Below are 25,636 nucleotides of genomic sequence, written 5' to 3'. Positions count from 1 at the left end.
CTTGTGGTTTAGATACTTCCCGACTGAAGATTTCTCTTTCTGTTTAAAACGACTTGCAGGAAGTGAAGGTGCGGTAACACATAGATAACAGTTTGCGTCATATTCTGGCACTTTTACATGTAGTGTAGACACAGATTCTTCATAAAATAAAGATTCTTCAGAATTATAAGCATTTTAAAATTTATTACGTAAGACTCGCTTTTCCCCACCTCTCTCTCTCTCTCTCTCTCTCACACACACACACAATTTTTTACTGTATGACACCCCCATTTCAATCGGAAAGAACGTAACTGCCTTTTGGTTGGAAAGTTGCGAGGAACTGTCTTATCTAGAACGCCATTAACATTTATAAGAAATTGTGAACTAAAATTGAGTGAGAGGTTTAATTTAGAATGATTTCGCTAAAAGACTAAAAGGTTTTACAAGTCGTTAAGACACATACTAGAAGTTAGTTTTGCAACAAAAGAACTGGTTATACTATAAATTAAAGATACCAAGAAATTATATACCTGGTTTAATCCTTTATCCAAATGTAAGCAAACAAAGTTTGCGCCTGAAGTATCTTCAGGACCGGGGCTACTGGTAAAGTAAAAAGTAAAAACTCTTGGTATCTTTAATTTATAGCATAGCTAAGTGAAAAACTTTCAACTAACTATCTCTAATCCAGAGTATTATAATAATAAGGTGAGACACCTTTTTGGCAACTCGTATATAAAAATATGACTTCTGCTTTACTTCAAGCTTGGTACACCTCACCTCTGGGTCTGGCTCCCACTGATGAGACCTCAGTAAAGGTCAAAACCGGTCTGGGTAGTGACCCTTCCCATAATGCATAGCATTATACATGTCCGCAAGGAGATGTGCTTTGCATTATGGGATACTAAGGCAAGTGATGTGAAGTCATACCACCTTTACCACGAGTTGCCCTAGTCCTGAAGATACTTCAGGTGTAAACTTTGCTTACACTTGGATAAAGAATTAAACCAATATAATTTCTTGATATCTTTAATTTATAGCATAACTAAGTGAAAAACTTTCAACAACGAACTGGTTGCTTCTTCAGGATTAAAATTATGTGTTAAAAGTATGTTAAAATATATTAGAGTGTTGAATATGTTAAAATTATATTTGTTAATTCTCTCAGTTTATGAGATTTTAACATGAACTTTTAATTTAGTGGTTGAAAGGATTTGTAGTTATTAATAAAGTAACGTCTCATACTAAAGAGAAAAGTTTTTTTTATGCTGAGGAATTTGTAATATGTTTATGCCACGAGAGAGTGAGATTAGAGTAAACGAAAGTATGACGGGAAAAACAGCCAATTGGTTTCATGCCGGTACGAAATCTCTTATGCTTTACCCAAGGACCACAACTCTTTCAGCAAAACATCCTGGAGTTTACAACATCCCATGTTCTTGTGGACTTAATTACATAGGACAAACTTCGAGAAGTTTGGAAATAAGACAAAACGAACATATTGGAGACGTCAACAAGAACAAAGAGGACAGTTCAGGGTTGGCATTCCATTTCTCCAACACTCACCACAACATTGAATGGAATAAGAGCTCCATGCCATGCATTGAAGAAGACTACAGCTTTCTCAACATAAAAGAGGCTTCAGTGGTAAACAGCTCACAAGGTATCCTAAACGGAAACCAAGGGATATTTTGAAAAAATTTGGAAATCACTCATCAGATCTCTAAACACGCCAGAGTTTAATTTCCCTGCTAACTATCGGACACATGCTGAACAATGACTGACCATGTGCCAGCATCCACGCTCCACGTGTTTCTATTGTACTTATGTAACGGTTCCTACGCATTCGGTATTTTTTTTTAGTAACGTATTGATTCATAATCAACGCTTGTTGTTTATTTATATGTGGATGTTCATCCAAACCCAGATGAAGCTACTGGTTTACGTGACGAAACTAGTAGGTAACTAGTAGTATCAAATCTTTACGATCAATAAACTCTGTGTTAATTATGTTTATTACAATAATGAATTTTTTTATTTAACCATACAACTCCTGAATTGTGGCCTCGACAGCATCCTTCAGATACTTGGACTCTCCAAGCACACTTGGTAGAATAATGGCAGCAAGATTACTCGTATTCACTAGCTGACCAGGAAGCCTTCTGAAGCTTACCTTAAGTATATCCAGTATATTGACTAGCAGCCGGTCTGAGGAATACCCATTTTAAAAGTATAATCTCAAAATGAAGAAATGTTGCTTCTCTTCCCCCCTGATGCCTGATGTTACTCTGAAAATACACCACTCATATCACATGCTGGAAAAAATGAGGGAGACGAAAGAAGCCAGAACTTTTCTCTAGAATCCAACATGGGTTTTGGCCACCTCAAGCCTCTAAATATTACGCTGGACGACAAAACTCATTTACCACGGAGTTAAATGTTTAGCACCACAAAGGTTAAGCCTTTCCTCAAAGGGGATTTGACTGCCATTTCTCACTCCCGGTTTGCGTTAGTTCAATTCTAGTTAGTTTCCTCCATTCTGATGGTTTAATGCAAACCATCAGAACGGATAGTCGTTCTAATCTAATATATCTATGCTTATCCAGTACTATTTGTTTTAACGGCTCATTAACGTACACGGCACTTCACCGAAGTTCCTCGTACTTCGTATAGTGGTGGCTAGAACATCAGCTAGGTTAGGCTCTACATACAGCAGTCATGCAATTACTTGGCTATCCCCAGAAGTCTTCAGCCCTCGTTGAAGTCCACTCGGCCAGCCTGGCTGGCCGAGTGGACCTCAACGAGTGGATACACTAACGAGTGGTTAGTGTATCCGCTCCCCAGCCAAAAGGTTGCGGGTTCGAATCCCGCCGTGGGCATGGATGTTTGTGATTGTCCGTGGAAATACTAGTGGTGGTGGTGGTGGGCGATAGATGGCATTGGTGTAGTTGCGGTCAGTTGGTGGAGTTGTGAGTGGTGGAGACAGAGTTGTAGGTAGATGCCTTCCCTCGATGGGTCTTTGTGCGGTTAGCCCAGTGGCTATGCGCTTCGCAACCATAGCCTGGGAGAGGAGTGTCCTGGGTTCGATTCCCGTCGCCGACGTGAGGAGCTTAAGGATCTTTCTCAGACATAGCCAAGTTAGCCGGTCTTTGTTTTTTGCCAGCAAAGGTTGGTCGATTGGTAGAGCCTCTGCTACTAATGGCTCACGAAAAAAGTTAAGCAAGTTTGAGTGCGGTTAGTAGTTGGAAGAGGTTCAATCGTTCGATGCTGTTGGCACACTCTCCCTCGATGAGTCTTTGGACTCCCTGGAGGTGTCTAATAATAATAATAATTATTATTATTAATAGCTTTATACTTCTTACCAGTTTAATAGCTGATTAATCATTAATAGCGACTTATTACATTAATATCATTAACTTTAATTATTATTAACATCATTTAAACCAGATACCTTTTCTTGACATGAAATATATCCCATTATAAACTGCATGAGGTATCTTTCTAAATGGGATGGGCATGTTGATTTCATCGCCCCCCTATTAAAAATTGTACATGCTTAAAGGTTTTTTACCTTTTAAAAAGTTTTCCTTAGGCCTTACCTGAATTCGAACTCTCCAACCTTCGTTTTGAAATGGTAGATATGCCAACTACTCCCTTCTATTTTTTACATTCAACAATATTTTCTGTGTTTCTAATCCGAAAAATATTTAATTTTTGAAGAAAGTGTCTCGACATTGCGTTTCACATCGTTTTAGATTTCAGATGTTCTTTCCAAGTTTACCTTGAAAAATTCGACTAAAATCATTTAATTGAATGACTTCAATGCTTTTAGTAGGTCTGAATAGCTTTTAATTGTATCTCAGCCTTTTACTAAGATTTAAACCTTTAGAGTCTTAAATTTTATTCGAAAAGCTCTAGTTTGTTGCACTTCCATCAGTTAAAACTCACACTTCTGGAATAACAAACAAGAAAAAGAATCGGATCAGAAGAAATAAATCAAAAATCATTAAATATAAGTATATACGTGTAAATTTATAAATAATAAATATGTTCACATATTGTGGGAAATGTGTTTCCTGTTTTTTTTTTTTTTTTTCATATAACATGCAAATTTTGATATGGAATTGAAGTAACTGATGTATTTTGCCATGTTGAGGAGATGTGAGGCGGTGGGGAGACTTACTCAGACCGACGCGGAGTGATATGCTGTAGATTACCTTGGGTGTTCGTAAAAGTTTCGCTATATAACGACGTGGGTGGGATGGGTGCAGCTTTAAAGTGCTTTTTTGCGCCTGCGTATGAGAGGTCTTAGATAAATCAGACGATGGCAGTCTTTTATACCTACACGGGTGGTATGTCGCCTGGTTATAGTTGAGTTCTTTTATTGGGATTTTTTATATGCTTGCACTTAAGCGAGCATGAGTAGTTTCACGACACATTCTCTTTACCAAACCAGCTGTTCACAAGTCACAATATTGGCTAACACAATTCATTTTGCAAACAGTTGTATGTTTCTTTGATATTTTTTCCTCTGACATTCGGTCCCTTTTATTTGTTTCAGGGCCATTACCTGTTATTCTAAATGAATGATTTTGTATAACTTATATTCCTAAAGATAAGTGTTTGCTTTCTTATGTTTTTTTTATATATATATATATATTTTTTTTTTATCAAGCTCGATATTTTCTTCATCATCTTACTGTGATTTTTATGTACTAGTGTATATAATTAGGTAGAGAGTGGCTGATAGACAGATATCAAAGAGTGGTTTATGGAGGAGCTGAGTCCAGTAGAAGGCAGGTGGTGACTAGTGGTGTGCTTCAGGGCTCGGTACTTGTTGTTTAATTTGTACATTAATGATATTGGAAATAATTTAAAAGGAAATATCCACTTGTTTGCTAATAATGCAAAACTGGGAAGAGAGATACTCAATTCAAATGATGTGGATATCTTGCAGGATGACCTAAATAGGCTGGCTGTATGGGTTAAGGTAAATAAATGGCTGTCAGTTTAACTTGGCTAAGTGTAAGGTGATGACTTCGGGAGGATATCATATGTTGTGTATTATATTAATGGAATTGAACTGCAAGAAGTTGACGAGGCTAGGGACTTGGGGGTTATTGTGGACAGAGAACTTAAATTTAGAGGGCATATTGCAAAAGTTGCCAAAACACATCAATTACATGGTTGTTGAATTACACACTGACAAGTAGGGATAGGGGAATTTTTGTTCCACTTTATAAAGCATTAATAAGACCACATCTGGACTGTTGTACACAGATCTGGTCATCTGGATTTCTTGGTGATGAAGAAATGGTGGAGAGGATCCAGAGGCGAGTTACAGAGATCATTGCAGGTCAGTGGGTTGTTTCCTATGAAGAAAGATTGAAGGTCTGTGGGCTCCAAAAACTAGCTGATAGACGTAAGCATTTAAGTTATTAAAGGGGTTTTATAGGATTGATACTGATGACTTTTTTTCTGCACAGTGCAGGAAGGGAGAAAACGAGGGGTCATCCCTGGAGATTGGGTAAGAGTGTGGTTAACAAGGGTATTAGGACTAGATTTTTTGCTCGGAGGGTGGTGAATGTGTGGAATGCGTTGCTAGAAGTGGTTGTGAATGCTTCATCTGTAAATGGATTTAAGGAAAAGTATGATAGGTATTGTGTGAATAATGGTTAGTGTGTCAATGTAGGGTCTCCAGCAATTTTTCTGGCGCCATGAAGATACCGTTATAATAATATAATAATAGTAATATATTTATTTGTATTACGAGCGAAAAAACAAAAACATCGTTTAGTACTGTTTTTTTTTTTTTTTTTTTTTTTTTTGCGAGCGGTTACTATACCTACCCGTCTGTTTATGCATATGTACATATTGTTTATATAAATACGGCTGAATTTCACATATATGGTGTTTGTACTTTATATACAAAATACAGCCAACTTGTAACTTCCCCCTCTAATCAAACAGCTATTTAGTACCTCCGCTTACAGAACAATACATTTCATAGTCACCTTCTTCATATAATCCGTAAATAGTCACAATCTAAGTTATAGAATTGCTGATAGTTGGAGCTCTTAATACCATTTTACTGGTTACTGTATCTTCAATATCATGACTGCTCGGATTGTGATTTAGACAGTGGCGGCTCGTCGCTTGAAATCGTGGGGGTGCTGCAACTTTCGAAATATACATACACAGTGTATGTATACAGTGTAGACGTGTTTGGATAAAATATCAAAATTATGGTAAAAATTTAAAAAAAATTAAACATGAAAAAATATTGTATATTATCGATAAAATTATACAGTTTGGCATAATTCAAAATTACTTAAAAATAAAATCCATTATCATAACTCCAATAATGTTCTAAAATAAAAACTATAACAAATGTTATGTCTTTAATTGTAATGTCCAAATATTTAAAGAGACGGAGTAAACACGATAAGCACTACGAACACTCTACTACTGGCACAAACTGCATATAAACAACAGTAGAACTGCGCGGCGGACAGTGCCGCATTACGCTAATAGCTCGCATCTCACTATGACTTGCCTATGCTTGCACGCGTAGCAATATGACACTGTGGAAAATACAGTGCCGCTAGAGTCCTTCGCCCTCCTAAGTGCTACAAGATGGATTTTTATTATTTTTTTTTACAAAATAAGAGAATTGTATAGGATTGTTGATGATAAAATTAAATATTACAAGCAAATATAAATAAATTAATAAAATTTATTTATGGGTGCTGCAGTTCCACACCGCCTATGCACGAGCCGCCCCTGGATTTAGATTAATTTATTTATTCATTTTGTTGTACTAATTATTTAGCAAAGAATTATTAATGTATGCACGATAATCTAGGACGCAGTTAAATGTGTTGTGAAGATAATAGGTGCTGTTTTGCACATTACACTTGAATAACAACTGTGTGATTCTTGTAACCTTAGTAGTAGTATTATGCACCTTTACTTAAATAATGAAATTCTTCAATTACCCAAACTTAAAGAAACGTAATTGGAGATTGTGTGATAGCTATGAATTTACTTTAATATAATTATATTTTGTGCATTGGTTAGTTGAGAAAGTTAGTGTATACGTAGTTTATTTTCAGGCAGTAAATCCGGCAGTGCTTTGAGAATCGAAATCTGGGTAAATGACTACGGATGTTTCTGCTATTTCCTTTTGGTAGCCACTCTTGTAAAGAGCGAAAATGATTGTTTTGAATCCCCAAGAGAGATATCATTCTCATTCCGTCACTTCTCATTACAAAGAGTGAATTCTTCATTTAGAGAAGCAGCTGGCCTCCTCCAGCAATTGACTCGATTTTAACACATGCTTGTAATCACATCTCCCACTGGGTTAAATTGTATTTCACGCATGAGGCTACTATGGTGACCCACTTTTCACTCTTGGTATGTTAAACCGTCAATGTAACATCTGAGATTTTAATGTTAAACGGCACCATTGTCACGGAAGAGAGGGGGGGGGGAGTAAGTGGAACGAATATTTTCCTACTTATATTTTTAAATGTCCCAACTTTTAATAACAGTGTCATTTTTATTCGCTCATCGGGAAAACTATCATAACTTGAAATGATTTTGCAGATGCTTGTTGAAGGAAAATATTTAAACATGAATTCATTATCACCAGCTTGGTGATAATAAATTGATAACGAACTTGGTAAATAAAAAAAAGAACTCATCATTTTTATTTGTAAAACTCCCAATTAACATGGAAACATGCATTTTCTTAAAATGTAAATCCCTCCCATGAAAGGTTATATACACTTATCGTATATTAGTGCTCTTGGTGGGCTGAAGATAATACGGAAACCCTAATCTAACTAAATAAACAAAGTGGTGATCGCACAGTAGGATTTGAATCCATGGCTCTTTAGTTAGAGAACGAAAGTTGTATCCACTCGGCTACCCAGGTAGATTAGTGTATTGTTGAGTGGTCTCCCGCGATCCTAATACTTCAGGAAGGTGCCATGTAATAATAATAATAATAATAATATATGCAAAATTATTATTCTTGTATCGTATCTAATAAAAATGTTTATTTCCAAGCCAGGCCAATGTTATTTGTTTATTTGGAACTGCCTTCGTTATTTTTTCAGAGTTTGGAAATTAAAAAAAAAAATTAATAAACATTTAAACGTAATAAAACATATTTACTCTTTGATGACATTGGTACAAGGGTGGCCATGCTTGCTATTATTCCTTTATGTTAATCTCAAGTTCTGTAAACTTAACGCGGAACTTTTTTTAAAAACTGCTTCAGGCTTCCAGTAAGTAGGGTAGTGATTCCACACCGAGAAGATAAAAATCCCCTAATATAAAGGAATTCAAACATCGCAGGATTCGAACTTACAAGTTGACTAGTGGAGAAACTATCCACTCGGTCAACCAGCAAATATGTACCTTTTTTTTTTCTTTCGAAGCATGCAGGTGTTGTAGTAGTAATTGAAGCAAGTTTTTTCTTCACACTTTACGTTTGTGGGATGGCCCTTCCCTCATTGTGAGTATTTCCGCTAGGCCACTTTCCTTAATTGAAAAATCAATAGCGCTAGTGGAATTTGATAATTTTGTTTCATGGCGAATTTCCTGCTTATTTTAGAGGAACTTGGTTACATTGTTTTTAAGAAATAAGTGACTTGGGAATAAAAATCAGGTTACTGTTTATTTATTTTCTTTAGTAAGTTATCTTTTTAAAATATTGCATATGTAATATTAAATTTCGTATTTCGAGAATTTTGTGTAGCGTTTAAAATGTAGTGCTTAAAATCTGCGTATATTTCAGAACCTTGTTTGGCGAGTCGATGAGGACTCCGTCCTCTGGCTAACGGGCTTGGGTTCGTTATCTATGGGCGGTAGATAATTTCGTCACCCAGTATGAGACTGACAGACTTCATAAACTCTTTGCAAAATCAGAGGCTCAGTACAGGACTATATGTTGTCCTGGTTGGCCAGCATTGCTGCTGTCCAACCAGTAGTATGTGGTTCGAATTTGCACTGTGGCATGGATGTTTGCGAATGTCTTTAAATGGCAAGTGCTTTTCTACCGCTACCGAACGCGTATAAGTTTACTGGTAAACTTATACGCGTTCGGTAGCGGTATATATGTGCGATAAGTTTACAAATTTTCGTGGGTGGAATTCACATTAAAACAAGAAAGAAATGAGCCAAAATATTAAAGATGTAGAAGATTCGCTTCGGTTTGGTGGCAGCTATTCACTGACATTTTTCCTTGCTTATACTTTCCGATTTCAGAGAATTTACATTATCAACAATTAAAACAGTAACGTCAGCTAAGTGGCCGCTTCTAAATTGTAGCCAATATTCCACTTTTTTTCCTCCTCACTTAGCTTATTATTTTACATACGAGATGTTTGTTGTGAGATAGCAGTTATATTAGATAAAGTAGGTAAGACAGTTGAGGAACAACTGATCGAAATCATTTTAATGATGGGACTTCTAGCGGTGCTCATTCTCTCTCTCTCTCTCTCTCTCTCTCTCTTTCTCTCTCTCTCTCTCTCTCTCTCTCTCTCTCTCTCTCTCATGTACAACCTGCTTTCTCTTGTGATCCAGTTACAATGAAATTGTCAGGAAACCTGAAAGAATAAGGAAAAACTTTATTCAAAAGTTGATCGAAAACAATTAAATGAAGCAACTTAAAAGGATATTTGTGAAGTTATCTTCACACATAATGCCCCACTCGGCATTTAAATAATCTCTTTCCAAATTGTGGTCCACGTTCTGGTATTGGTCCTTGAAAGAAAAAATTACTGGTGCACAGAAAACATAAAAATATGACGTGAAAACTGTCGATAGACTAGAAAATCAACCTTCGTGTAACTATTTCTTATTCAAGTTTAATAACATAGAAATACATGTTTGCTGCCTAATCGATATCACGTACTAGTTAAAATATCAGATATTTTACTGCGATTCAAATCTGTTTATTTAATTCATTAGACCACATTACACGTATGTATGTACGACATGCGTGATGGGCTGCAAAAAAAAAAAAAAAAATTCTGCTAAAAAAACGGTCTGTATGTAAAGTTTGAGAAACGCTGATTTAAAATTGATTGGGCTGAATTTCCCAGATAGTGATGATCTTCGTAACTTAAAAAAAACTCAAAAAAAAAAAAAAAACTAGATTCATGATTTTATTTATAGTATTCAAGGCACTATTTTTAGTGACTAATTTAGTGACTGCTTAAAGTACTTCGCTCTTAAAAGTCACTACTGTAACTCTTGATTTTTTTTTCCCGCTGTGTGAATCTTCTGGTCACCAAAGGTCATAAACCTATACCATGGATGGACAAAGGCTTTAGATAATCCAAAAACTCTGCTTTAGAAATAAAACATGAAACTTTTTAAGCCACTTCATGCCTCCAATAAGGAGGGCAGTGATCTCACGCTGGGCAATGACATTCAAGTAATACCTGAAACATTCACAAACATGCATACTACGTGGGACTTGAACCCGTTGGGGAAGCACGAATGCGAAAATTTAAGGAACATTTGGCCATAGGTTATGGAAGTAGAAAGTTATTGTTTAGGATTATGCAGAGGAAACTATAGCCTAAAATTAATAATAAAAATAGAAATAAAACCAGGCCAGCATTGCTTTATCGTTGAAGATTTGTTACTTTCAGTTTATACAAATTTTCTGCAAATTATTGATTTATTTTTAAAAAAGTAGACTTTTTTAAAAGATTAGTACCTCCAATACCCTAGCGATGTGTGCTTTTTGATTGGAAAGACCGAGTTCGAATCCGTCAATGTATCTTATATTTTAAAATAAGATAAGATACGTAGCTTTTCAATTTCTCTCTGTTCCATTTTAAATCAATAGATTTCTGCTCATTTTTCTTATTTTTATTTGCTGTATAGTCGGAAAAAAGAAGTGATAAATAACATGTTGATCACATCACCAAGATTCATTCTTTATTGCGTCGGTTTTCTTTATGTTGCAATTTTATATTTTATCTCATTAGTTGCTAATGTATCCATCGTGTTGTTTATGCTTTGACATTAATGGGTTTCCTTGCTTACAACTCTCCACAATTAAATATGTATCGAAGTAATGTCATAGTCTTCAAACAGGTTGTTAGTGCGAACCATTGGTCATCTGCTTGTGTACTGCTGAGATCTAATGTAATTTAAATTGTCCAATCATGTTAAAATGCACGATTGATCTGTCCCTATTTTCCTGTTGGGAAGGGCCCACGTCTCTTTTTTTTTTTTTTATTATTGTCCTTAACAAAAGCCTATTAATTGTAAGGTGTGGTCATAAGGATTTTGACCCCGCTTCATACGACTACCTTTTCATGCGAACTGCGCCATGATAGTAGTCAGGGTTTTGTAATTAATATACTGAAGTTTAATGAGTTTTGAAAGTGCCCAAGTAAGGTCCTAAAAGGCACTATTAAATATCATAATCATATAATTTTATATATACAAACGAGTAAGGGAAATGCAAACTACATATATTTGCATATGTAATCACGTTTTTTGTCTGTTTGTTTGTTTCTATTTGAATTCACAGTCTGTACAAGGCTCTGTATGTTGAATTTGTATTTGAAAATACAGAGAGAAAGAGAAGAGAAGAGATTTATGAAAAAACTTTCTTGAAATGTACTATTTGGAAAAACAAACGGACAAATCAATGCAATTGATTCAATACGAACGGATTAGTTTATTAATCAGCATTATTAACAAATCTAAAAGCTGAGCAACAAGATTACTGCAGCTTCTGTCACACCAGATGCTATGTGGCGTGTAGTACTGTACTAAATTGTACAGCGTTTGAAATGTTTGACATATCGCTGTTGATAGACATATAGATATTACTGCAATTGGGCGGTCTGTCATTTCTAGCAATTTGCCAGTGCTACATACATTGCATTTATAATATTATCAGTCCTTGTATGCAGCGATGTTGACTTCACATCCCTTACTTCAGTATCCCATAACGCAAAGCATACTTCCGTTCTGACGTGTGTATTGCCATCCATTATGGCTACTTACTATCCAGATCAGTTTCAATCTTTATTGAGGTCTCATCAGTAAGACTGCAATTATATGATCGCTGTAGTTTTCATTTGATTTTGAATTTGACCAAAAACAAACACCTTTTGTAGCGCATTTGCTGAAAAATACCTGCGTTCATCCCATCTAGGATACAAAGAATCTTTATAAAGACTCTTCAGGTGAAGATTAGGGCTTTTCAGAAACTCGGTTTTGCATTCTGCAAACTGATTTTATTATTTTTAATATATTTGAATACTATTATTAAATAAATCGGAAAATTATTCTCATCAAACTCACTTAATATTAAACTTTATACCAATATTTTTACTTTTTGTAATTTTCATTACCCTTGAAATACAGGAAACAAACGTTAAGTGATTGTGAAGGTGGTAAAAGTGGAAAAAATAAAAATAAAAAAATGATTTCGATACATGTATTTGTTAACGGTTATCAGATGAACTTATATGCTGTGATACGTATTTTTGCTTTTATTATAACAAAATCATTAGCATCTCTTTTCCGTTTTTGTAAGTGCGTCATCATCAAATCACTAAAACTTCGCTATTAATATAACAACTGTTCAAATGTTTCGAAATCCCAAACACGCACGTCTGTATACTCGAGAGTAACCTCTCGATAAGTTACCATAACATTTTGTAGCAACTCTTTTTCACTATAATGCTATCTGCACGGTATGTCTGGCTCTCGATAAGATAAAATGAAATTGTTCTTTCTCTCTGAGTAACTGAAAACAAAAACTAATTTAACTAATACATAAATATGCCAAAAGTGGATCAAAATTTGTCTGGCCTGGAAAGATACATTGAGTGGTTATTCTGTTTAATATCTGTGCTGTTGGGGGAGGCATCAAATTTCCCTCGTTTTAATTAAAAATAATAATATGTTAATAATAAACGCCCTCACGTGGCTCAGAAAATCACAATCAAGAGGATAAAGCCCATTTCCTTTTTTTTTTTTTTTACCATGTACAGGTAACTCTCGTATAACGCGGTACTTATACAACACGGTTTCGATATAACGCGGTTTCGATATAACGCGTCTACAATTTCTAGTAACCCTTTATTTATTTATTGTTTCATTTTTTTCACCGGGGACTTAAAAATCAAATTTTATCTTCGTTAAATTTTTGTCTGCCCGTATCGCGCAAGTAGTTATAATATCGAATTTAGTTTTCTTGTATCACTGAATAAGGTACTGGACAGAGGTTTTTGCAGTCTGTGTCATTCTCAACAAATAGTGTAATTAGAGACAGATGGAATAAAAACGGCGCTAACTAATAAATCACATGTCCCCTCTCACAGAAACTATGCTGTATAGACTTAAGCAAAACCATATGCTGCACCGAAACACAGTATCTAACTAAAAACTATTGTCCACTTTTTCAATTATGAAATAAGTGTTTGTTTTATTGCATTTGAAATTCTCGATGTCATTATGACAGATCACAAAGGCTAACTTAAAATAAAAGACTACCAAGAATTGAAACATGCCATATAATGAATGTGTGAGTTCACCTGCCAAGAGGCCATAAAATTCAACCAAGGGTTTGTGTGAGTTGAGCCAATCAGTAATGAGAAGTTCCATCGGAACGATAATTGACACCCTGGTTGTGAATGTGTTAAAACTAACAGTGAATGTTGTTATGACAGTTTCAGATGTTATGGAATTCGATTGAAGAGAATTAGCATTTCAACTCAACACTTGTCGGTTGCTTTTGTCTTTGGGTCGCGCGATCTTTTGTTAATACCGCACCAATCATATGCGTCTTTATAGCTGCTGTCTTGTGTAAAACAAAATTCAGCTTTTACGTATTGTAACAATTAAAAAAAAAAAAATTGAATAATTTATAAGCGTATAAAAGGATATCACCTGTAAATCGTTGACATGCCAGCAAAATTCTCAGACGTGCCACCTCTGGTACGAGTGACATAGGCTTGCCATCTAGGGTTTACTGTATGAAGTGTTTATTATTGAAAATTGTCTTCGTTTTCTGCCAGGAAAGCGCATTTAAAACCATAAATGTGTTATTCTCAAGCTGAGCAGTTTATTTTCTGGTGAGTTACATACATATGTAATGCTTTTTTTTTATGTAAAAGTTTATTTTTATTGTAATGGTCACTAAAACTGCAACGAAAGGGGAAAAACCAATATTGAAGAGGAAATTCATTTCTCTCGAAGAAAAAAAATTAAAATCTTGGATCGGTTTAAAATTGGAGAAAAACCAGGAGTTGTTACAAGGACTCTGAATTTAAATGAATCAACAATTCGAACAATCAAACAAAATGAACATAAAATCCGAGAAAGTGTTATTGCTGGGTCAACGGTAAGTGCAAAGCGCGTTGCTCTTTGCACTTACCGTTCGCGATATTCTAATGGAAAAATGGAGAAATCTCTAATGATTTGAATAGAAGATTGCACTCCAAAGAAAATTCCTTTGAATGGACACCTTATTAAGCAAAAAGCTCTCAATGTTTATAAACATTTAAAAGAACTTGATCAAGACTTTTCAGAAGAAATCTCTCAGCATGGATTTTTTGACAGTAAGGATTGGTTCGAAAACTTTAAAAAGCGGTTTTCTTTGTATAATCTTAAAATCCAGGAAGAATCAGCATCAGCAGACGTTGAAGCTGCCCAGAAATACCCAGCAGAACTTCCGGTCAGCTTCAACGTCTGCTGGTGTTGAAGAAGGTGGTTATAGTGCAGACCAGGTGTTCAGTGCGGATGAATCCGGGTTATATTGGGAAAAAATGCCAAAACTCAACTATATTTCGAAAAATGAAAGATCAACTCCTGGATTCAAAGTTTCCAAAGATAGAATTGCTCTACTGTTTTGTAGTAATGCATCAGGTGATTACATGACAAAATCAATGTTTATTAACCGATCCGCAAATCCTCGTGCGATGAAAGGGCTCGACAAGTCCACCCTACCTGTTTATTGGCGGGCCAACAAAAAAGGCATGGGTTAAGCTAGCATGTTTGAAAAGTGGTTTTTCAAGTGTTTTATACCCGATGTAGAAAGTTACACAAAGAAAAAGAATATGGACTTCAAATTCTACTAATTTTAGATAACGCACCAGGCCACCCATCAAATTTAAGCAATCCGAATATTAAAATAACTTTTTTACCGCCTAATACTACTTCACTTATTCAACCACTAGACCAAGGAATAATATCAACATTTAAGTCATATTATATTCGGCGAACATTTCAATTAATTTTGGAAAAAATAGAATCTAATCCAAACATGACACTGCCTCAAGCGTGGAAAGAGTTTTCAATATGAATCGTATGAAAATTATTTCTCTGTCCATTAAGGAATTACAGCCCTCTACGCTGAATGCTTGCTGGAAAAAAATATGGCCCGAAGCCGTTCTGGAACAAAATTTCGTACTTCCAGTGGATGCTGAGCTACGTCGTATAATAAACGTCGCACACATTTTTGGTGAAGAGAGCTTTTGCGGTATCGTTGAAAACGAAATTAGTGGATTAATTGATGGAGGAACTGGTACAATTAATAGATGGCGTCGAACCAAATGGCGGGGAAAGTTCTGCCGAATATTCTGATTGTGATGAATCCGTTAAAGAATTCAGTTTAAAGAAATTAGCAGAAGGATTGAACTTGGCAAGAAGTTAGGAAGTTATTTTACGGATAATGATCCCTCAATGGAGCGCTCAGGAAAATTTACGATCAATTGGATATTTGTTTAGTGCCATATTATGAACTTAATAAAAAATTGCAGCATAGTGGAAAGCAAAGTCTTATTACTGACTTCTTGATGACTAAACCAGCCGAAGTATGCAATGAGAATTACACATATAATGTCCAAGAGATTTCAAGTGGTGACGACCTCCGGCCACTTAAAGAACATCTACGAAATGTTATTTCTGAAGAAAGTGATGACGATTAAAATAAGCGCTTTATTTTATTGTGTCTAAAACATTTATGCATTATGTGCAATGAAATTTATGTACAATTTGTCTCATAGTTTATGTTTTCTTAACTTACATGAATTACCTGAATTAAATAAAAATATTGATTTTGTTGGATATGTCATTGTTGTTTATATAATTAAAAAAAAAAAAAACGATTTCGGAACCTAACCCTACTTTTTCTATGTGATCTAAGTCTCGTGTAACGTGATTTATATAACGCGGCATTTCTGTGGAACCTAACGTCCGCGTTATATGAGGGTTACCTTTATATGCTCAAAAAAAAAAAAAAAAAGAAATATGGACGTCAGGATAAACGTTACCCACAAATCTCAGAATCCACAAAATCCTGATGTAATAAATTCCCAAATCTACTAAGACGTATTATATATGAAGCCAGGGGTGACTCGTGCATAGGCACCGCTGAACTGCAGCACCCCCAGTTTTTCTCGATATATAAATATATTTATTAATTTATTTATATTTGCTTGTAATATTTAATTTTATCATCAACAATCCTATACAATTCTCTTATTTTGTATAAAAAATAATAAAAATCCATCTTGTAGCACTTAGGAGGGCGAAGGACACTAGCAGCACTGTATTTTCAACAGTGTCATATTGCTACGCGTGCAAGCATATGCCCGTCATAGTGAGATGCGAGCTATTAGCGTAATGCATCACTGTCCGTCGCGCAGTTCCACTGTTGTTTATATGCAGTTTGCGCCAGTAGTAGAGTGTTCGTAGTGCTTATCGTGTTCACTCCGTCTCTTTAAATATTTGGACATTACAATTAAAGACAACATTTGTTATAGTTTTTTATTTTAGAACATTATTGGGGTTATGATAATGGATTTTATTTTTAAGTAATTTTGAATTATACTAAATAGGCCTGTGTACCTCAGTGGAAGTGGCGCTTGCGTCCTCTGCACTTGGTCGCTTGAAGTCAGACTTAAGTTCAAGTCTAGTCGCTGACTGGAGGAACTTCTTCGAAGCCTTTCTTCAACTGATTCCCGAGTTAGTCGATCTCTGGCACGGGCAAGCGGGTTTTTCCTCCCGGAAACTCGGGTTTTTTATCCCGTAAACTCAAGAAAATCGACCGTAGTACCCACATTATTTCAGACAGTACCATATCTTGTTAGGGTTAGGTACCAAGAGATGGCAGCACTTGTTTGCCAGCCTCTTCATCGGTGGCTGCTGTAATTAGTGATAGACATAGGCCAGCTATTTCTGATTGGCTACCGGTGGAGATTGAATTGCTCACTCAGTCTCCAAAAGCTAGATAGGGTATAAAAGGCCTCGCCTGCTCCTTATAAGGGAATAAAAGGCGTTAGCTGATTTATTTTATTTTTTTTATTTTATGAATTATACTAAACTGTATAATTTTATCGATAATAAGCAATATATTTTCATGAAACAAAACAAGAAGAATATATTTTATTTTTAACTACTTTTGAATAATACTAAACTGTATAATTTTATCGATAATAAACAATATTTTTTCATGTTTAATTTTTTATTTAATTTTTACCATAATTTTGATATTTTATCCGAACACGTATGACTTACAGCGGGTATGTATATTTCGAAAGTTGCAGCACCCTCACGATTTCAAGCCACGAGCCGCCACTGTTCGTCTGTAGAAATGGACAAATGTGTACTGAATTGCTATTCTACTATCAGATGTTTTTCGAAGTACATTGCAATTTGACCATCCCAACTAGATGTTTTTCATGTTTTTGATACTCAAATTGCAAAATTCATGGAATGAGAAAGGAATGGCTGTATAAGCGCGAATGTTTACCATGGAAACGTGAGAACTGTGTGAGGATGTCGAAGGTTTAATAGTAGCGAGTTTCTTAACGTGAATTTTTAGATAGTAAGAGTATTTTTTTTTAATAGCTAATAAACGTTTTACGGTCTTACCGATACTAAATTTGAATTTGTAAGTTGTTTATATATCAGTAAACATTTTATTTTTATTTTATTTAACAAGTTATATTTATATATAATATATATAATAAGAATTGAAAGGCAGTTGACTAAGTATGAATGATAAAACCCGACAAATAATTTTTGTTTAATTGTTCATATTATTGAAAACTAAACATTCACTTTGAAGGATCACATTTCATACCCTTGCAATCTGATATATGAATTCCCGTGTAGAATCCGTAGACACAAGTAGTTGTTTAATTTCGTTACAGAGAAAAGTTACGGAAATGTGTGCTAAAATTACTGGAATGATTAATATAATGTTTCTTTCAACAGTATGATGAAATTACTCTTATCATACTTAAGTCCAACATAGAATATAGATATGGAAAATTAACTCTCAGAACTCTCTAATGCAGTTCAAAGATCAGTTTTAAAACTTCTAGCCAGGATAGTTATGTCAGTCAACAGTAGATGAGCAGTGGTACTAGTATGATTTAATATTTTAATAGGCGTTTACACCCTTTATTATTATAAGAATTGTCATTTATTATTTTATAAGTGGGAGTCAGAATTATGCAAGGTTAACGATTTTGCACATCTTCCGAAGTTTGGCACAGAATAGGAAGCACGTTTATTAATACAAACTATATAATAATAATAATAATAAAATAAAATGCTGATGTAGAACAGCTAATTAAAGAAAATTATTATCATCCTCATCGAGTAATACTTACAAGCCCTTACAGCCCACGACCCGACCAAATGTCCTTGTTTTTTTTAAACCTTAGTTTATTAGGAGATGGTAATTGGTTAGTCTTATGCCTATTGAATATATTTTCTGTATAAATTGCGTGTGTTCCATGGCCGGTTTGTATATTAGTAGATGAAAAAAAAAAATTTTTTTTTCTGGAGAAATCTCTCCAGCGCTTTATGGTACCAGCTAATTCATCTTCATATGAAAAGCCCTTATAAAAATTTTTAACTTCGTAGACGGGATTCGAACCTAGGCCCAAACGGTATCATTGCTACTGATTGAGCTATGGAGGCAATAGCTCAGTTGTCAAGAGCAGAGGAAGGACTAAAAAATATATATATATTCTAGTTCACATGCTAAGCCAGTGACGAGGCTCTCATTGATTGATTACACCTGCTGGAAGTGCATAATTGTTTTTTTTTTTTTTACTACGCAAAATAATGTGCAGTTCAATACTAGCTGACATGGTATGCACTCGACTTAAATGACGAGACCAATTGACGAAACATTTCAAGCTAAGGCCTTTTTCTCTTTACACATGAACGAATATGAAATCAATTTTCTCTAATATCCAAAATATTATGATTATATTGATTATTTTTAATAAAATAAACATGAAAACCCATTTTGTCCTTATAATTGATATTTCCTTATCTTTTCTTCTGTGCTTCAAATGAAATTCTAGAAGCTGCTTACATTATTACTATATTTTGACGTAGAGCAGTAGCATATTTTTAACAAAAAAAAAAAAAAAACTGTCTAAATTTATAATTGGAAATTTAGCTTACTGTTTCAAAATTAGCTATCATTATGTTTAATGTGGAGGAAAAGAAGTGCTAATGATTATTGTTCCTCGCCTCTGGATCCTCTCCATCTCTTCCCAATTCCTAAAAAATTCCGGTGACTTTGCATATTGGTCCATATGCACTTTGTCCGTACTGTAGTCTACTATATCACAGTTTCTTAACCAGGGGTGCGAGCTGGAAAACATTCCAGCATATATTGACTAATTATTTAAATCACATTTGCTTTTTCCACGAGAGGAAAAAAGTTATACAAACTAAATCATATTTAAGATATATAATCTTTCAAGCCATACAAAATTATTCTATTTCACCAAGAACCATTAAATATAAGTTATACATATTTTTTATTTGTTACATTTTAAGAAATAAATTAAAAGCCACTATATTCAAAAAATATCCCCGAATGTACTGCCTCTCACAAACTCTCATGCATGCGTTTGGCTTGGGCGCATGCAATGAGCGTTTAAAGTCGTAAACATACACTCGCCATTGTCATGAGAAACGTCATTTCGTTGTGTACAAACGTCAACAAAGTGGATCAAGTGACAAACGAACGCTGTGGTTTTGTTTTACCGGCAGTTATCAGTAAGTAAAGGGCAATTGATTAATTTTTTTTTTCTCTCGAATTTTGAAAAGTTTGGTAAGAACTAAAATTAATTTTTGTTTACACGTTATTTTATAATTGTGATCAACTGGAATTTTTATTTTGTGATCAACTGGAACTGACGGCAAAAGGAATTGATGTTTTTAATCACATTAAAAACTTTTTCTTGAAACATCAAATACCAGTGGATGTGTTTAGCTCAATATGTACTGATGGCGCACTTGCGATGATAGGCAAAAATTCCGGTTTTTTTTGTGTATATCAAAAAATAAGTACCGCAAGTTACAATAACACATTGCATGTTGCACCTTCATGCATTGCATCAAAAACTTTGCCAGAGAACTTAAAAAAAATATTTAGCTACAGCGGTAAACATAGTAAATTATATTCGAGGACGGGAGCTTAATCATCGTATTTTTCGTGCTTTTTGTGAAGAAATCGGTGCTAACTATAGTGTGCTTCTTTATCACACTGACATAAGATGATTCTCCAAGGGGCGTATGCTTAGCAGGGTTTTTGAAATGTGCGAGGAGATGAGATGGAGTAATTCGATTGGCCTACTTAGCAGATATTTTCACTCAACTAAATGAATTAAATATATCAATGCAAGGGTATGGTAAGAACATAAAAAATACATCTAATGAAAAATTATTTGCTTTTATTGAAAAACTAAAAATTTGGATACGTCGAGTTGAAAATGGTAATTTTGCAAACTTCCCATGCTTGATGAAATTGTTCTGAAAAATTTTTCTACGGGAGATATTGGCAAAGAGCAGGGGTGGATACTGGATCCATTTCTTTTGGATCTTAATTCTATAAACGACGGTAATTTAATAAAAGACGATCTTATTGAAATGCGAGCCAGTATTTAAATGAAATTTGAAAAATTGGATTTAGAACAATTCTGGTGCACTCAGAACTATTTCCGCAACTGGCGAGGGCAGCATTGCAGACACTTCTACCATTTGCTACCATCTATCTTTACGAAATGGGAACTTCATCACTTTTGCAAATAAAAACACCAACCCAAAATCTCTTAAATGTGATGATATACGTGTAGCCCTTTCGAAAAAGGAACCTCGCTTTCAAAACATTATGAAAAAGCAACAACAAATTAGTCACTAAAAATCGACATTATTTTGATTTTTTTTGCAATAAATTTTCTTTTCTAACAAATGAAAAAAGCACCCTCCATGGATATTAATTCCGCGCGGTTAGCTTAGTGGCTATGCGCTTCGCAACCATATGCCTGGGGAAGGAGTGTCCTAGGTTCGATTCCCGTTGGTGACGTGAGGAGCTGAAGGATCTTCCTCAGCCATAGCCAAGTTAGCTAGTCTTGGGCGTGGACAGCAGGGTTTTTTCCCCAGTTTATTCTGGGGTTTTTCATCCCGCAAAGCAGGCAAACTGGCCTTGAGAACTCAACACTACAGGCCAAAGGATACACCGGGGCATAAGGCTGACCACCTTATCCTGTAAACGGAGTGAGGTCCGATGATCCCTCGACACCGCAAGGTAAAAGAGGGTATAAGGAAGATGAGATGATGAGATAAAAAAAGCACATTTTTCAAGGGGGTGCGAGAATGTAAATTGAAGTTCGCTGGGGTGCGAGCCAGTAAAAAGGTTAAGAACCACTGATCTATATCATCCTGCAGGATCTACGTCATCTTTATTAAATATTGCTCTACCCAGTTTGCCATCATCAACATACAGCTGAATATTCCCCTCAGATCATTTCCTATATCATTAAAGTTAAATAACAGTGTATCATATATATAATGATGCAGTTTTTTTGTTTTTTTTTTAGTTGCTCATAAAGGCTTGATATTTTATGACGTAATCAAATTTAACTCACGTGATAAGAAATTATTTTAGTGCGCGTAGAGGTTCCTTCTTTTTCTTAAACAATCCTTACATGACACTAGTTACTTGATGAAGAATGCATCAGATAATGCATCAAGCAATAATTTTTTAAGAGCGTGGGCAAGTACATAAAAGTAGCAGCAACAGCCAGCGATGAATAAACAAAACTGGATTAAAGCATAAAGATTTTTTATGAGACGTATAAATTGAGAAAAAAATGTTGTTCTCTGCAAGCCAATCTCTTTAAAAATATGTCAATTTTCAAAGAGATTCGGCTTGCAGGGAACATTCTTTTCTTTCTTCTTCTTCTTGGGCTTTTTCGAAAATAGAATACTGTTCCTGGATAACGACGACAGTCAACGATATAACTTCGAATCGATGAGGTGCGGGTATTACTATTCTCTGTTACGCAAGCATGTAACTTTTCAAACATGTGAAAAATTGATATTTGTAAAAAAAAAAATGATACTTAATATGAAAAGCAATTTTTTCTAGAATTTTAGTTTCAAAGTATAGGTTCGGGTAACAGTTTCCCGTGATCTATATGAACTGAACCCACACATCGTACAGTTATTTTTACCGATCAGAAAACTTCTTAGGCTTGACACGCATGTACACCCTCTGTCCAAAAAGAAACCGCACTTTTGGAAAATAGAAGAAACTAGTGGCGCCACCTGTTGTATCTTTTTGTTGTCGAAAGCGGCAACCTTCATTAGTGTCAACTGTTTATGACATTTGTGTCATTAGAAGCCGAGTTATAGTGCCAAGAGTGACAGTGTGTTTTGACGAACAGTCGATCGTCACGATATTCATGCCGTACGCGACGAATTCTCGCTATCAATCACTTCAAAACTTCGAGATAAAACTCACCATTGACCGTTTGGCCTAGATAATGTCCTTGGAATCGTAGAAACAAATCAGCATTGTCTTTACTTTTGACTTCTCCAAGCGACTTTTTTTTTCGTATGCCCCTCTTCTGGTGGTCTCCACTCAGCACTGGCCTTTTTTGGTTCGGACTCATACTGAAAACACCAGGTTTCATCACCAGTAACGATCATTTCAAGGAAGTTTGAGTCCTTACGAGCTGTTTTAATGAGGTCCTTGCGGTGTTCAGTTCGATACATTTTTTGGTCATTGGTCAAGTCAACTTGTGGGAACAAATCGCGAATTCAATTTACCAAGGCCCAAACTCTCGGTCAAAATGTATGTTGTGCACAGTTGATTTTGGAGTCCCCAATTCATCTTCAATCAATCTCACAGACGATTTCGGGTTTTCTTTGATGAAATCACGCACTTTTTGGATGTAACTTCGCTCAGTCCAGTTTTTGGACGGCCCGGCTTTTCGTCGTCTCATGCGTTTCACGACCACTTTGAAATCGCTCAAACCGCTCGTAAACTTGAGTACGGGATAAGCATTCATCACCGTATGCTTTTTGAAGCATTTAATGCGTTTCGCTAAAACTTTTACCAAGTTTAACACAAAAGTCAATCGCAGCTCTCTGTTTGAAACTCATTTTCCGACCTTTCGTCAAAACGCACTGTCACTCTTGGCACTATAACTCGGCTTCTAATGAAACAAATGTCATAAACAGTTGACACAGCACTAATGAAGGTTGTCGCTTTCGACAATAAAAAGATACAATAGGTGGCGCTACTAGTTTCTTCTATTTTCGAAAAGTTCGGTTTCTTTTTGGACAGAGGGTGTATAGTTGGTTTTGGTATAATTTATGAATGACAAAGAATACAAATAACAAATTCTACCGATTTCTATAACAATACTTCATGTGTGATAATTCCAGTTTCTCACGAACTTTAATCCTTGGTTTACTGTAAATTTTTCCTTGTGTGTGATCATTTTCATCTCTATATATTTCCTCCTAAATATTCAGTAATAAATCACATCATTCTTTTGTATTATGACTAAATTATACATCTGTTAGAGACAAGTTCTGCATACTAATTATTCATGGTTCCAAACCCTCTACACAAATCCCCTTTTCCAATGCGGTTCAATTTTCATTACTTTGAAATACGACCTATTAGATGCTTCCTTTTTTTTTTATTTAGTGTTAGAAATATTTACCTGTTTCACCTTCATGAATAACGACTATTTATTTTCGACATTGTAATACCCCTAAATTGTATTGCGCATTTGCAGAATCAATCCAGTGTTTTGATATTATGAACCAGGAACTCTTCGCATAGTTCCTGGATCATCACCTCTGCCATTGTGTTCTAAAATGTTTTTACTAAAATAGTCGATTAAAATAATTAGTGACCTACTTTAGCCTTTGCAGTGTCTTTATTTTGAAGTACAGGATCTTTTCTATATAATCGATTCAAGAGCATTTCCTCATAACTCTAATCCTCCATTTGTGGTACTTCTGTTATCAAACTACGGCCCTTGAACCTTCCTTTCATACGGTATTTGCATTCAAGCGAAGCTGGTATGTTCGAACACGGATTATTGGTATTCATAAAGGGCGGATGGATATCCAAGCGATTAAGGTGTGATTTCGGAGCAATTGACAGTTATTAGTGCGTTGTATATACTGAAAGTTCCATCAAAAATAAGAGGCCATTGATCTCACGTACCTATTTATTAGAGATTTTCTTTTTATTTGAAGAAGAAGGGAAGATGGTTATAATTGAAGCTTTGGAAAATGATATTGCGGCAATTGACTCTTTGTCGTCATCGCCATAAATATTTTATATACGTGTGAAGGTACGGTCACATCTTTCGCTTGGATAGTCGTCTGTGCATTTTGTCCCCATTACTGTGTGCTTATATCAGCTTTTGACCCTATTTATGCTGCGGGTTCCGCTTTCAGAGGTAGCTACACAAACAGGTTTGTACTTCGTATACTGGACTAACTTGTTAGACAGCAACATGACCAACAACTACTAAATCCTTGATGAACAGTGAATCCTAAACGGAACTTAAAACTCAGGAAGAGCGAGAGATGCATACATAATTTTTATGATATGGGTATTGAATGCATTTATGTGGAATACGGTGCAACTTCAGCATCATAATATTTAATTTATTAAAACAGTACGCGCACATACACATTTTTAAACGGTCTTTGAATTGTTGCATTCTCTCCTAATAGTGAAAATTTGATACGATTTCCTGCGATGAAGAATAAAATAAACAGTTTTGTGTAATTAATCTAGTGTTCATGCGTGAAATTACATAAAGGGTATAGAAATATACGTAAGAAGGTCGTTATTTGTTTTGAAGATATCTTTCAAATATTTCGAGATTATAAAGAATAAATATACATGGCTCTTTAAAGGGCATGCATTCGTTAGAAAACTTTGGCTGATAAGCAAGGTACTTTAAGGCAGTAAAGCAAACAACTGATTTGTAGCACATCAAATGAGTTAGTTTCTAGATATACCACAAATCAGTTGGGGTACAAACCCATTATATATCATTGCATAATAGAACGTCCAAAAAAACTTTAATTCAAGTTTGAAACATAAAAACTACAAATAACTTCTGCAGATTTAAAAGGAGTATAAAATTCCACGAGCCTCCGTAGCTCATTCGTTATAGATGAAGCCCTTTGGTCGGAAAGACCTGGGTTTGATTCCCGTCATTGAAAGGAGGAACCTTTATCTTTCAGATAAAGGTTCCTCCTTTTTACTCCGGTTTACGGAGGTAGGGGGTTTTTCACCCAGAAATTCGGGTTT

General features: G+C 35.2%; 1 protein-coding gene across 2 annotated transcripts in view; it reads left to right on the top strand.

Annotated features, from left to right (window-relative positions):
- The window catches only part of LOC150097730 (protein numb-like), a 356,060-nt gene that overhangs the window by 188,583 nt on the left and 141,841 nt on the right, over window positions 1–25,636 (top strand). Inside the window, exon 1 of one of the 2 annotated variants that reach the window (XM_090406730.1) lies at window positions 17,897–17,920. The exons of the other annotated variant lie outside the window; for it this stretch is intronic. The gene's annotated coding sequence lies outside the window, so the exon portion shown is untranslated. Of the gene's footprint in view, window positions 1–17,896; window positions 17,921–25,636 lie in introns of those variants that run through there. 2 annotated transcript variants of the gene reach the window in all.

The sequence above is a fragment of the Typopeltis vanoorti genome, chromosome 17, assembly GCF_054136105.1.
Source record: "Typopeltis vanoorti isolate ZY-2024b chromosome 17, IOZ_Tvanoo_1.0, whole genome shotgun sequence".
NCBI classification, from domain to species: domain Eukaryota; kingdom Metazoa; phylum Arthropoda; class Arachnida; order Uropygi; family Thelyphonidae; genus Typopeltis; species Typopeltis vanoorti.
The sequence above is the reverse complement of the archived record's forward strand: the minus strand, read 5'-3'. Positions and strand labels throughout refer to the sequence as shown.